This window comes from Mchenga conophoros, linkage group LG6 (assembly GCF_057382185.1).
Source record: "Mchenga conophoros isolate Kocher_MC1m ecotype Shallow Benthic linkage group LG6, M_conophoros_male_GT1.1, whole genome shotgun sequence".
In the NCBI taxonomy this organism is placed as follows: domain Eukaryota; kingdom Metazoa; phylum Chordata; class Actinopteri; order Cichliformes; family Cichlidae; genus Mchenga; species Mchenga conophoros.
The window spans coordinates 21,384,314-21,400,053 of NC_140531.1; the positions used below are offsets into that span (position 1 = coordinate 21,384,314).

The 15,740-nt window shown below is 41.1% G+C and overlaps 1 pseudogene; it reads right to left on the reverse strand.

The window, feature by feature from the left end:
- Positions 1 to 6,074: 6,074 nt before the first annotated feature.
- Positions 6,075 to 7,152, reverse strand: LOC146572556 (uncharacterized; annotated as a pseudogene).
- Positions 7,153 to 15,740: the final 8,588 nt, after the last annotated feature.

A 15,740-nucleotide genomic window follows, 5' to 3' on the forward strand; every position in this document is an offset into this window, starting at 1 on the left:
GCGTTACTGCCCATCTCTGCTCCTGACATTTTGGAGATATACATACTATAGGGGAGACCGGGGATAGTTGTAACGTGGGTCAGTTGTAACACTTTCAATTTCTCCAATCAGGGCTAAGTTTCAAATGATGTGACTCATCCTGTGCATGCCCAATTCAGTTCTGCTATCACATGTGAAAAATCAGCACATTTCGTCAAACACAGACAATTTAACACGAAAAAAGTAATTTGTATGCCAAAAAGTACGTTTTTCTACTTTATTTCAATTTCTAATAGCATTATCTGCTTTGCAGTTAAACTCATCAAACTTAAATTATGTTATTTGTATGTCTATGGGGATATATTCTGTGTAGGTCTTTAGTGCTAATGTTTTAGCCGTTGGCTGTAATGTTAGCTAGTTCATGGCTACAGGAGTCTGGGTCAGTTGTAACAGCAACAGTCTGGGTTAGTTGTAACAATAATGCAGATGTTACAACTTACCACACTATTACTTTAACCCATATTAAACAAGTTGGGGCAACAACATCAGCAGAGAGAGGTTCACTGGTCGCTTTTGTATATGCGGTTAATGCCGTTGGGAACACAATTCCTCCACTGTTTGTGTTCCCACACATACATTATGCAGACCTCTGTGTCAGAGATGGACCAGTAGGAAGTACTGGTAGTGGAAATAAGTCAGGATGGGTGCAAGAAACAGATTTCCTCATCTTTCTGAAGCACTTTGCAAACCACACCAAGGTAAACCATGATAAAAAGTAATGGAATTGCGATGCTGGTGAACAACTACATTTTTTCAGCTTCATTGTTATGTTCAAAATTGGTGCAAGAGTTGTAGGTTATAATGCCCACTGAGCCAATGAGGCCAAACTCCAGGAAGACCAACCAAAATTAATGAAATATTCAGTTGCAGAAAATTCCATAATTTGTCTTTTTTGGGGGGTTGGAATATGTTCAAAAGTTAGATTTCTGCATTCTGTCACACACACACACAGCTACATAAATGGCTCTAAGTGCATTCATGTGTTGAATAAACAAAGATTACATGTTAATATTTTGTTAGTACCCTTATTTCATTGTGTTACATTTTACCCCAGGATATGTTACAACTAACCCAGACTATGGGGTTAATTGTAACATTTCACTCTTTGTGTTTGAGACCATACCATGCAATGGGTAATTGTGCTGCAGAGAAAATAGCTGCACTATTTAATAGCAGAGACATGTAAATACTTTGCATTACATTTTGAATCCACTACCTTAAAAGAGCTCCAATTTACAGACAGAAATGTCAAAAATGTTACAACTATCCCGGTCTCCCCTACTATACTTTATACAATAAAGTTACAGTGGGATCCAAATAATATCAGGCTGATCCTGCCACGATTCGTTCCCTCGGTTCAAATCACGGACAAACAGCATCCCACAGCTGTTTATGTTTTTAAACCTATTTTGCACAGAGAGGCATTTTTTGAAAAATGTATTGATAGCAATGTTGAATATTATTATACAGGGAAAAAAAACAACTACACGTAAAATAATCACATCGTGACGCCTCTGCCTTTGTAAATGGAGGGACAGTAACTGCGTGTGCTCGTGCACGCGGGGGGGGCGCGATCATTTTTCTTGTAAAACACAGGGGGGCCCAGCAAAAAATGTTTGGGAACTACTGGTCTATTTGATTCACCTTTTATTGTTTATTTTATTTTCACTTGCTAAATATGGGACAGACTTGACTGGGGAAAAGAAAGGGGAGAAAGAAAGAGGGAAAGAAAAACAGCGGGGAAGAGGGACGGGGATAAAGGGCAAAAAACAAAAACCAACAAAATAAGCAGACAAAAAAATACATATAGCAATCACCTGGATCACCTGTTGAGAAAGAAAAAAGAAAAAAAGCGGAAGAAAAAAAAAGAGCAATATAATAAACAACATCACAATGATATATGGGAATATAACAGTAAATACTAAATATTAAACATTATTGTGCAGCACGTAAAATCGACAGCGCACAGTGTGCTTTGAGGTAGGAGCCAAAAAGGGTGTAGTTTGTGTGTGTGAGCAGTGGCGTGTCCAGCGGGGTGGCCTGGGGGTGCACAGGCCACCCCCCCAACCAGACTGGCCACCCCAGGTGCCACCCCAAAGGCAAAACAATAAAATTCAATCAAATATCAAATGTCCGATTATGTTTTCACGGTGAAGCTGAGATATCCGAGTGTAAGTGAATGCAGCATCGGCTTCTGCGCTACGTGCATCACGTTAGCAAAGGTAGGAGAGCCAAGCACGAAAGACGGCACTGCAGGAAACAATTTTTCGGTGAAAGAAAATGAGGACAGAATAAATGTCCCGGTAAGTAATATTAAGTTTGTTGAGTTTAGTAAACTTTGGTGAAATTAGAATACCAAGGAAAAAATAACACTTAAAGAATTATTGCAGCCGTCGAATATTTCAGACAGTATGCTACTGAGGGCAGCTAACATAAGAGTTATGCGTTATAAGATATAATCTAAGTCGTAACATTGCTGTATGGAGCTGCAGATTTGGTTGCAGGTTAACATAGCTGGACTGGCCATCGGGCATACCGGGGATATGCCCGGTGACTTATTTTTATTTTTTTTTTTGTAATGGCATGAACAATAAGAGGTGGTGGATTGGCCAGATGCAGGTCGATGTGTAAAAATAACTCAGTTGTTTGGTGGTGGCTATGGCGGAGCTTCCACAGAGGCAACAGGTGGATGAGGGAAGGGGAGGCAGGAGGAGAGACCCGAGGCAGCCGCCAGTCCGAGTGTCAGGTGAACTGAACTCCAGGTAAGAAGTTATGACCTGCAGTCTATCTGGGTCAGATATAAACCAAGTTTAGGTGGAGTTTATTTTCGTTGTGCTGACTTTTTACCGTCAGTTACAATAACTCGTACAGCGATCTAGCCAGCTTGACGGAGTTTTTATACAGCTGGGTGGGTGCTATGATGTTACTGATAGTGAACTTTATTTTATTCATAAGGTTAGTTAGTAGAGTTGCCAACGGCTCCTTAAAAAAATGGGATGGTCCCTCGTTCAGAGAAAATATTACACGTTTCGTATTGAGCTGAGAAGAGACGCAGTTTGTCCCGGACTTTTGCTATAATGAAAAAAAGACACAAAGGAGTTATTCTGTCGTTACGCTGCACAGCTGCCTCTTCTTCTCTCATTCTCTCCCCCTGCCTCCCCTGTTGCTACTTCAATCATTAAACTGATCAATGATCAGCTGATCGGCTTTTCTCTCTTGTTTATTTATCGCCCACTTTGCGCCAGAAAGAGGAAACCAGCGGATGTCGCTCTAAACAACAGCAGCACGTTTAAGCTTGATCAGCTGTTGTTAGAATTTATTTAATATTAATTTCTAGTATCAGCTGATGTTTGCTGGAGCCACAGCTGTAAAGCTGCTGGTCATGATATCGGTTTGGTTATGTGATGAGAGGGAAACATGAAGATGAAACCAGGAGATGTCCTTACTGAATCATCAGAGCTGAACAGGTGATGGAGAAACAGGTTTACCTTTTAGGTGACATGGATGAGTTGAAGGGAAGTTATGAACTGTTTCTGAGAGACAAATAACACCAGGATCCTTTTCTAAGCAGCTGACAGCTGGTAACTTACAACCAAAGTTTTTATCTGACGTAAAATGTATAGAAATCATACATATACCAACAAGACTGTACATCACTGTCACAACAGCATTTGTTTTCATTCAAAGGCTTTATGGCTTTAATACCTGGTGGGCCGGTCTGTAGTCAAAATGCCCGATTTTCTGTCCCGGTCCAGCCCTGCAGGTTAATACTGGCAGTGTCAGCCAGTGTTGTTCTTTATCAATATTACCAAAGTTGACCATAAGCCAGCATAGAAAGTATTTGCTTGCTTTCAGGTTTTATTCAAATGTTAGTCTTTTCATTTGTTTCTCCACTTTTTTCCTGTTTCAAAATCAAACACCAGTTTGTGAGAAGATTATCTTCTTTTTTTAACAGGCAGATAAAGTTTTGCATTGGCATTGGCTAATTTGTCAATTGTTTGTTACAAATGTTCATATTTTAATATTAAAAATGTTTTTGCCCAAAACATATGTGCACTACATGTCAGTAAAAATACTATGCAAATATTGATGTTCTTGAATGCTGAGTAAACACTGACAAAGCACTGATTGTATCTCTTGTACTTTATCAACGCAGTATCTAAAAACTTTGCACCGTAGTGGTTAAAATCTCATTCTAATAAGAGTTAAAAGCGCATTCAGTTATTAGGTTTACAGGATTATTGAATTATGGTTAACGGTTGGTAGAATTTATTTTTAAACATTATCTGCCAATTACATCTGCCACCTCTCTCCAAATCTGTGCCCCTACCTGGCCCCCCCAACAAAAATTTTCTAGACACGCCACTGTGTGTGAGCACCCGTGTGTACACCTGTGAGCATGAGCACACTTGTATTTAAAAGGTTCCTTCATGTAATGATCTGCTAGAGGGTGTGGGGAGCCACAGCCCCGTCCTCCAGGGCATGAAGCAGGTATGGAGGAGATCAAAACTCCAGACATCCAGAGGTCCCCAGAACACAAGAGACCAATGAAGACCAACAGAGGGGCAGCCGCGCCACTATCCCAGAAAGAGCTGAGGAGAGCCCCAGATGAGGGCTCACTCAGCAGAAACGGCTGTGCCAGAGTGGACCCCACATTCCAGACCCCAATTGGACGACCAACTCCTCCTCCCAGACCCCCCGCTCCAACAGGCCGCAGAGAACAGGGGTGTGTGAAGACTCCAAACCTCCCTCCGCCCGCTCATATGTAGTGTTGATGCATGTGTGTTCTAAGGTGCATTTAAAACCCAGGAGGGCATGGAGCTACCTGCCAGAGAGCAGGTAAGCCCCTCCTGCTAGCCCTCAATGTCTACGTGTATTTAAAATTGAGAGGTGGGCAACGACGCCAGGGGTGAGGTGTACACCTTGATGGTCTTTTGGATTCCGTGTAGCGTGCCCACCCACAAGATCCTATATGTATGTGTTATGAGAGTGTGAGTAATGTGAATGTCTAAGTTGTGGGATAAAATTGAGGCACAGGCAGAAGGGGACAGAGGGGGGGATGCCATCTGACACACCTTTACCTTGGGGTAAAGGTGTGTCAGATGTTATTCTCATTATATATGCTCCCCCTAGGCTTAATCTTTGAAAAATATAATATTTCTTATCACCTCTATGCCGATGATGTACAAATTTATTTCAATTAGATGATGACGACATTGCTCCTTCGTTGCACTGCTTCCTCAAGTGCATGAGAGAAGTCAGAGAATGGCTTTCAGACAATTCCCTCATCCTGAATTACAGTTTTTGCCCACTGCTTGAACACATTTTGCAAAACTCCGCTCTCTGTGCCAAAACTGTACACACAAGTACACATGACACAACACTGGGAAATATACCATTCACATCTGTGCCAAATTGAAACTCCACTCCCAAAACCTAAACTCTGCTGTCAAAACCTAACATTCCTTTGTCAAAATGTAACTCTGTTGACAAAATGACACATACTTGCATCATATGCAAACACTTACAGATCAGGGGGAACACACTAGTCTCCTTTACATAAAACACTGCAGTCCTTGATTTCCATTGTTTATTCAGAAGGCACATTTACAGGAGACACATTTCCAAACAACCAAAAACGCAAATAGACCTACTCAATATTGTACATTGCAGTACCATGAATTCAGATAAAGCAAAAAAAACAACAACAACAACAACAACAACACAATAATACTGCAATAGAAAAAACACTATACTGTAAACACAAAAAACCATGACAATTGTGCATAAGTGGGCTCATGGATCCCGCCGTCTGTTGGGGTCTGGCCACAGGACCTCATCAACATCGCAAGCAATGTCCTCTCCCGCTAGGCACCGGGGAAAATATCCTCTTGCGTGTCGAAACCATCCATGGATTGCTGTCACCTGAATGTCGCCGCAGGCCTGTTCCATTGCCTGCAGAAGAGGCATACGGGCATGTGGTTGGCGGTAATATACTCGCCATCTCCAAGCCGAAAAAAATTCCTCTATAGGGTTTAAAAATGGTGAGTAAGGGGGCAAGTATACCACTTCAAATTGATTGTGGTTGGAGAACCAGGCCTGGACCAGAGCAGCCCGATGGAAACTGACATTATCCCATATCACCACAAACCTGGGCTGATCTGGTCTGTTCTGTACAACTATATCATGGAGAGCATCTAGAAATGTGAGTATGTGTTGGCTATTGTATGGACCTAGTATTGCACGATGGTGCAGAAGCCCTCGAAGGCATATGGCGGCACATAATGTGATGTTTCCCCCGCGCTGCCCTGGGACGTGCACAATTGTCCTTTGGCCAATTACATTACGACCCCGTCGTCTTGTTTTGCTCAGGTCGAATCCAGCTTCATCAATGAAAATGTATTCATGAGGCTGTGCAGCTCCATCCATGGCCAAGATTCTCTGAAAAAAAGGGGAACATATCACTGTACTACAGTGCTACACATACAGCACCCTCACCCCATCACACAGGTACCTGTGTAGCTCTCAGAATAGATCCATGTGGTACTGATATGGTACATATTCAGCTGCTACTGGACTTCACCAATACTCTATTGTAAATGTAAGGGACAGTTACACGTACCCGTACATATTCAGCTCGAAGTCCTTTGACCCTGTCACTGTTCCTCTCGAATGGGACTCTGTAGAGCTGCTTCATGGTGATGCTGTGTTTACCCAAGATGCGTCTGATGGTGGTGATGCTCACATGGTTTATGTTGCTGAACACTCGCCTGTCTGCAAGTATTTTCCGTCGTAGCTGGTGGAGACGGATGGCATTGTCTGCCCTCACTAGGTCCACAACGGCAAGTTCCTGCTGTTGTGTGAACAGGCGTTGCCGTCCTCCCCCAGAAGGTCTTCGGGTCATTCTGGAGGAATACAACCACATATTGTCATCGGTTTGCTTATTTTTCTTACAGTACTTTACTGTATGTACTGTGTCATCCACTGTACAACACTGTACTTCAATATAAGGAATCAGCCACTTTGGCTGCAAAAGGAGCATTAGCACCCCGTACACTTGATATGGTAATGTGATATACTGTAGAACAGTGCTATGAAACCATCTGAGTAGAGCAGAAGGTATGGAGGTGAAGACATACCTGTTTTCTAGTCGGAATGTTCGTATTACAGATGCCACTGTGAAGCGGCTTAGATGTGGGTGGACTCTCTGCCCAGCTTCCCTCATAGTCAGGCCATGGTTGATGACATGGTCCACCAAAGTTGCTCTTATTTCATCAGAAATATGGGTCTGTGCATGGCCTCTTCGGCCTCCTCCTCCTCTTCCTCCTCCTCTACCTCTTCCTCTTCCTCTTGCTCTCCCTCCATCCATGCTTGCAAAGTTCTTGAAATGGCTACGCTGAGGGCTTTTTGTAGTTGGCTAATTGGTGTTCGGTTTTGCAAGTAAGTGCCTTCAGGTGTGTATTTGAGTGGTTGCAATTACCCGATGTGTTTTGTATTTTGGATACATGTGTTTTCCGAATGGCACCCTGAAATTTCATTTTGTGAGCGAAGTGTCTTATGTATGAAATAGAGTGTAGCATGCAGGACCATGTGTGTTGCATAAAGGAGTAAGTGTGTTGCATAATTGGAACTGGGGTGCAAATCAGCGCTTTTGTTTAAGGTATGGGTACATGTGTTTGAGGTATGGTAACAAAAGCTTCAAGTTGTGTTACTTTAGTCTAAGCATGGGTTTATAGTGTTCAAGCAACGGGCAAAAACTGTAAAAGAAAACGGAGATTGTGGTGTTTGGCAACCATATCCCTAGGGGCCTATCAGCTGATACCTTTGGTTCCTTTGCCACTTCTTTCTCTGACTCAGTTAGTGACCTAGGTGTCCTGCTGGACAGCTCTTTCAAATTTAACAAACAAGTGTCTTCAGTAATCAAATCTAGCTTTTACCAACTGCGCCTTATTGCTAAGGCTACGCACTATGTTCCTCATAAAGATCTTGTAAAGCTCATTCATGCTTTTGTGACTTCTAGATTTGATTACTGTAATTCCCTCTACTTTGGTCTTCACTCCGCTCTCCTTCACAGACTTCAGCTTGTCCAGAATGCTGCGGCTCGCCTCCTGACTGGCACTAGAAAGCATGCCTCTATCACCCCAGTTCTTATTGAGTTGCATTGGTTACCCATAAAATATCGGATTGAATTTAAAATATTGTTGCTCACCTTTAAAATTATAAATAATTTAGCCCCTCGTTATCTTGTCGATCTTCTTAGTCTATATGTCGCTGGGCGAGCCCTCAGGTCTTCAGCCCAATTATTCCTGGCTCAGCCTAGATCTAGACTTAAATGTAGGGGTGACCATGCTTTTGCCCTGGTTGCACTGAATCTGTGGAACAACCTTCCTATCGCTATCCGTGCGTCAGACTCCGTTTTATCTTTTAAATCCCATTTAAAAACTCATTTATTCAACATAGCTTTTCCATCTAGTTAGTGTCCCTATTTTATATTTGGTTCAATTTCTTATTTATGTACTTTTATGTTCTGTAATTTCTTGTTTATGTACTTTATCTTTTAGCTATATCTGTTCTTAGTGACTTTGTTCTTATATTCCCTTTTATTGCTGTATAATTAGTGCCCTTAACCAGATGACATATGTGGTACTTTGTTAATAGTCTTTTATTTATTGTCTTAATTTTCCTGTTTTTATTGTAAAGCACTTTGGTGTACCGCTGGTCTTTTAAACGTGCTATACAAATAAAGTTGTATTGTATTGTATTGTATAGGCCCTGCATGCGTGGGTGATTGTGGTGCAGCGGGAAGAGGGAGGCAGCTGGAGATGGGGAGGGAAGGAAGGGAGTGGCAAGTGACCCCTCCCTGGGGCAAGCTCCCCCGCTGACCCAAGTGGCCGCCCCTAAACTCCGCAACCCGCCAGGGAAAGGGGGCCCAGGCCCATCCGGACCAGGGCTCAGTCCAGCAGCGCCGCCTGGCCCCACACACTAATACGTTTTCATTTAAAAACGCATTGTTTTCTCTCCATTTTGGCCTCCCGTCCACACTGAAACGGGATTTTCCCTGAAGGAAAATGCAGCGTTTTCAAAACGCTCTCGAAAATGCATACATTTGAAGACTGTGCTTATTCGTCATAGTGTGGACAGCGAAAACGGAGACTTTCGAAAATAATGATGCATGTTAGTCATGTGATGCAGTCATGTGACCAATTAAACAAAGATAGCGGAGGGCATTATACAGCAGTTGTTTTGTTTGCTCTCAATTTTGACAGCCCTATTAACGATTAATATCAGTTTGCACATGCTTCAGTTAGCTTTTCTTCAAATTCTTTAATTCTCACTAGCTTTTGCAACTTTGTACTTTTGTGTTACTTGCAGCAACAACTCCACCTCATTGTTAGTCCATTTAAAAAACTTGGTGCTTTTCCTCGACATTTTGCCGCAATGTTTCAAAGAGCCGGAACGTAAATAAACGGCAGACAGAAATAAGGCAGGACGAATCTTCTTGTGTTTCACGCATGCGCAGTACTGGAACGTAAGCATTTTCAGCCGTTTCAATGTGGACGCACAACTCTGTGAAAACGACTGGAAACGCTAGTGTGGACGCGGAGCGTTTTCAGACCAAAATGCCGTTTTCAAATCTATCCGGGCTAGTGTGGACGTAGCCCAAGGCTGTCGCCTCCTGAGTAAGATGTTGCGGCAGGTCATGTCCTGCTGGTTGGAGTGTTAATTTTTACACAGTCAGAAAACATAGAAAGAAGAAATCCTCCTCCTCCACATTTTAAGGTGTGACTGATGATTAGAGACAGAAAGATATCTACTGTGATGAAATCTACTCCCCACTGCTGTGTAATCCATTATTGTAAATTTAAATGCTATTAGCAAACACAGATCTTGAGTGTGATTAAAGTGTTGTGTAGTTTCTTTAACATTTTGAGAGGCCATTTGAGTCTAATAACTGATTAAATACTGAGTTTAGGATGTCATTTTTAGCATCTACGTGCATGTTCAAATCACCCATAATAATTATCTTTTCTGAGCTGAGCACTAAATCAGATAAAAAGTCTGAGAATTCAGTCCGAATCTCTGTGGAAGGCCCAGGTAGACGATAGATAACAACAAATAAAACTATTTTTGAGATAGATAGAGAGATAGATAGATCTAATAATGTCCTGTTACATGACTTTACTGTACAAGGTACAGTGCAGTAGCTTAAGCCCATAATAGCAACTCATTTCCTAAGAGAAAAGTCAGACAGAAATGCAAACTTCAGTGGGTGTATACCTTTTAAATGCCTAGGCCACTAAGTCTTTTGATTTTTAATCATAGCCAACTTTTTCATCAGTTTACCTGTCTGACAACACGAGAAGGTGGAGAGGTGCATTAAAGTAGTAATATAAAATGTTTTCTGATTGTGTAAAAATTAATAAAGAAAAACCTTAGACAAATCAATTAAACTCTGTTATTTCTGTTGTTTGTGATGAAACTAGTGCAACAGTTTCATGTCCAAGTGGGATTTCTGTCTCTAATCATCAGCCACACCTTCAAATGGGGAGGAGGATTTCTTAACAAAGCTGATCCAGTAACTGTATATAAGAAGCACTCAACATCCAGAGCATCACTAAAACAACCTCGTTCACTGTGAGACAGTCTGCTGCAGCTGTACAGATTCAGGTAATTAAAACTTTATTCGCAATATTTTCTGTGTCAGGATTGTCGAAGAGTGTTTTCATTTTGCGTCTTTATTATCCTCATTATCTTTTTCAACATTTACAATCATTGAAACAATGATGAAGGTATTTCTGCTTGTATGCCTCCTGAGCCTCACTCTGCCTCAGGCTGTAAGTATTATCATTAGGCATGATTCAATAACACTATAAGGGAAAATATATGCAGATACTATAAGAGTATAAATATGTACAAGTAATACCCTGCTTTTGAATCTTCTACAGATGGACAAGGCACACGAATGCCTGGCCTGCTCTGGCTTCAGTTCAAATGAGGTGACTGTTTTCTTTATCCTCCACGTTTAAATCACACAGGAGCGTCACTTTCTCTAAAACATTTTCTTTACAGGTGAACAGCAATTTTATTGATTTCCTGCAGCTCTAGCTTGCCCTTCTACAACCACTTGCTACAACTACTATAACAGCTGCACCCACTACAACTACAATAGTTGCAGCCACTACATAAAAGGACACCAAAGATCAAAGAGTGGTTTTAAGCCTTTGCATTTGCGTCGAATTTCTGACATAGGCACCATGTTGTGTTTGCCTGTTATGTTTTTGTTTTTTGTTTAAAAAATTTTTAACCATGACTTCTTAATGAGTCTTTATGGTCACTATTGTCTTTAGCTGTCAAATAAAATTCATATGTGAAAATCATGTAGATTCAGATTTCGTTTTTTGTCTTTTTGTTTTTTCTCTCTCTACAACCTCTGTGTTATTCTAAGTCAAAATTTACACATATTTGGACAATGACACAATTTATATTCCCCCTATGAGCGACAACAGTGAATTTTAAATCAAACAATCAAATGTGATTGAAATGCAGACTTTCAGCTTTAATTCAAGGAGTTAAACAAATATAGTCCATTAGCACTGAGTGAAAGATTTTAGATTATAATTGGTGTGATGTGTCACACCCAGAAAGATCTGGATCAAATCTTGACCTAAATTTTCCTCCTTCAGATCATTTAAAAAGCTTTCAAAGTGAAATGTGTGTTTGTATGTATATATAAGATGAGTTCTCACTCTGGCTCATCACGACCACAAGCCTTATAAGTGGCTCTGTTTGTTTGAAATATTAAGGTGCTAAAACTAGGGTTGAGTAACTCTTTTTATGATGCTTTGTTGTGATACTCAGAAATCTAAATATCTCACAATTTTTAATATTTCCTTTACCATTAGCTCTGGCCTCTGACAGTGGACTCATCTTTGTGCTTGTCCTGCTAGACCTCAGGACAAGCACAACAGTTCACTGCTGTCGACCATAATATCTTATTCATTTTTGACCAGAATAAGCCATTTAATGGAAATATTAAACACATATGTAGGACTGCTTTCTTCCATTTGCACAATATGTCTATAATTAGAAATATCCTCTCTCAGAGTGAAACTGAAATACTAGTTCATGCATTTATTACTTTTGCGCTGGACTACTGTAATTTGTTATTATCAGGATGTCCTAAAAAAACTCCCTGAAAAGTCTTCAGTTAATCCAAAATGCTGTAGCAAGGGTACTTACAGGAACTAGAAAGAGAGCGCATATTTTTCTTATATTGGCTTCTCTTTATTAGTGCCCTTCTAAATTCAAAATCTTGCTCATCTCATACAAAGTGTTATATAATTAAGTGCCATCTTATCTTATAGAATTGTATCACCTAATTAGAGGACTTCGCTGTTAGACTGCAGGCTTACTTATGGTAAGCTAGCATGTTTTAAAGTAGAATTGGAGGCTGAGCCTTCAGTCTTTCCTGTCTTCCTCCCCTTACCCCAACCGGTTTTGGCAAATGGACGACCCTCCCTGAGTGTGGATTTGCTGGAGGTTTCTTCCTGTAAAAAGGGATTTTTTCCCCCACTGTCGCCATAGTGCTTGCTCAAAGGAGATCATATGATTGCTGGGATTTTCTACTTTTTCTTTGTAGCGTCTGAACCTTATGGTCTAAAGCACCATCCCACATAGCAAAACTGGTATGGCCCGGATCTGGCCCACACAATGTGCTTACACATGACCCACATACCGCAAAGAATTACGGCCCTTTGGTATCCCAGATCTGGTTTGCCAGAGGTGGCCCACACATGGGCCAGCACAAAGCCAGTTGCAAACACACTGATGGTCCTGTGCTGGCCCATGTGTGGATTACCTCTGGTAAACCTGATCTGGGCCACCAAAGGGCCATCATTCTTTGCAGTATTTGGGCCATGTATAAGTTGTGTGCAGCCACGGGAGTTGCAGACACACTGCTGGCCCTGTGCTGGCCCAGAACAGTTTCAGCTCTGGCCCCAGATGTCAGCATAATGTGTAGCTTAATCAAGCCATATAATAACAACATGTGCCACAACATGCAAAAGTAACATGACAAAACTCTGCCCAGACAGTGAATGGACTGATTCTTATTCAGCACTTTTCTACTCTCCCAGATTACTCAAGGTGCCTTATACAACATGCCCCATTCACACTCTTTCTCTAAACTGAGTGCTTCCTAACTACATTCATACTCTTGACATGCAGACTGGGGGAGGCAGGGATTGAACCACTCATCTTCCAATCAGTAGGTGATCTGCCCTACCGCCTGAGCTACAGCCTCCCAGTGGTAACAATGAGTAAACTGTCACTAAGTTTTGGATAAAGTGTACACTCACAAACCTGTTAAACCTGCATTTGAAACGTTGGCTACCCTAGCAGTATAGTATTGCAACATGGTATTTGGGTATTCTAACTAAAATAGGAAAATAGGAACATAAATAGTGCCATCATTGCCAGACCTGGCCCACATCTGGATGACATACCACTTACCATGCCAGAAGTCAGCCAGCAGTGCCAGCTTGACACCAGATCTGGGCCAGACCTGTCTGCTATGTGTAATGAGGCAACTGTTATTGTGATTTGGAACTGAATTCAGTTAAATTGAAATTGAAAAAGAACCTGACTTTCAAATACAGTACATCTGATCTTTTTTGGAGGTTTTATTTTTTATTTTTATTTTTTTTAATCTTTATTTATAAAGTTTTGCACATGTAATTTAACATATCAGGCCCAATACAGCAAGTATCAACCGATATAAAGACATATATCAAAACAGGTTGGGCCATTGAGATTCGGATGATAACAATAAAACAGAAAAAAAAAAAAGGAAGAAAAACAAAAACAACAACCCACGCACAGAAAAAAAAAAAAAATCAACTCCCTCCCAAAACCATAACAGAAGGGAACCTTGTGGTACAAAAGTTTAGTCTATTGTAAGTGTTTTCAACGAGTTAAAGTAAGTGATAAAAGGCTGCCACATCTGTGACAACTTATTAACATTCCCTCTGAGTCTAAATTTTATTTTCTCCATTTTTAAAAAGAACATAACATCTTCCAGCCAACGTGATCGGGCTGGAGGGTGAGAAGCTTTCCAAGACAGCAAAATTCGACGCCGTGCCAGCAGTGAAGTGAAAGCGATAATATCCAGTTGTTTACGACTAAGGTTCAGGGTGGCGTCCTCAGAAACACCAAAAATGGCAACTAGTGGACATGGTTTGAGAGTGACACTCAAAACATGAGAGAGCACTTCAGAGTAAAAAGTCCAGTATAATTGAAGTGACGGGCAGGCAAAAAACATATGAGTTAAATCACAGGGGGAGGTGTTGCATCTGTTGCACAGGTCCGGAATGCTGGGGTATATTTTAGATAATCTAGATGTTGAGAAGTGTAATCTGTATACCGTCTTAACCCTAGAACACTATCGCTATAAATAGTAACACGATCACTAATGCCGGGTGATTTTTACCCGATATAATATAACCAATGAAAAGTAATCAAATATATGAAAATATGACAACACATGACAAATTAGAGTGGTCTTCTTTTACTTTCAACTGTGCCATGTCTAACAAAATGAAAAATAAAACTCCTAAAACAAAATAATGACTCTGGAAAGCTGGTCTTTGGTCCACCCATTCCTGGGACATTTGAGACTTCCCTGGTGAAGGCACAGGCTCCTCGACACGCAAACAGCTGCAGGAGAGAGAAATCATGTAAATCTATTTTCTCGGGTGTAAATCACCCAGCGATAGTGTTCTAGGGTTAAACTGAATAAGGGAGAGTCTTGCACATGAGGCTGAAGAATGAATTCTGTCAATGACTTTATCCCAGTAACCTTCAACAAACTGAAGACCCAGTTCCTGTTCCCAACTCAAGGCAATTTTCTTGGTTGAGTAATTGCCCGGTGACATAATTAAAGTATAGATTTGTGATATTAGAGCCTTACTGTGAGGCTTCAACGGGAATAAGTCTTCCCACCAAGGCTTGAAAGGCTGACTTGGAAACTCTGACCAGATAGAAGATGCACAGTGTCTTGTTTGAAAGTAGCGGAACAAATGATACGAGGGCAAATCGTACAAAGAGCAAAGTTCACTAAAGCTGAGAAAAATGTTATCTTTGAAGAAGTCATGAAAACATTTGATACCTTTTCTTGCCCATATACTGAAGGAGGAGTCCACCAGGGATGGGGGGAAGAGGTGGTTGTTGCAGACTGGGGTCAGAGCAGAAGCAGAGATAGAATTGAAGTGACGCCGGAATTGATACCATATTTTTAGAGAGCCAATTAGAACAGGGTTGTCTGTGAATCGTAACAGGGAAACCGGAAGGGATGAAAATAATAGTGCTGGGAGTGAGGAAGAGAAACATGATTGAGCCTCAAGGCAACACCAAGTAGCTTGAGGATCATTCAGCCAATAGGTATACTTCTGAATGTTGGCTGCCCAATAATAAAACATCAAGTTGGGCAAAGCAAGACCCCCACTGAGCTTACCCTGTTGTAGTGAGGTCATACTAATCCTGGGGGTCTTATTTGCCCATATAAATGATGAAATCATTCGATTCACAGATTTGAAAAAGGACTTAGGTAGAAACAATGGGATACACTGAAAAAGGTAGAGGAATTTAGGTAGAATATTAATTTTTATAATATTAATCCTGCCAAGAAGTGACACAGGAAGATT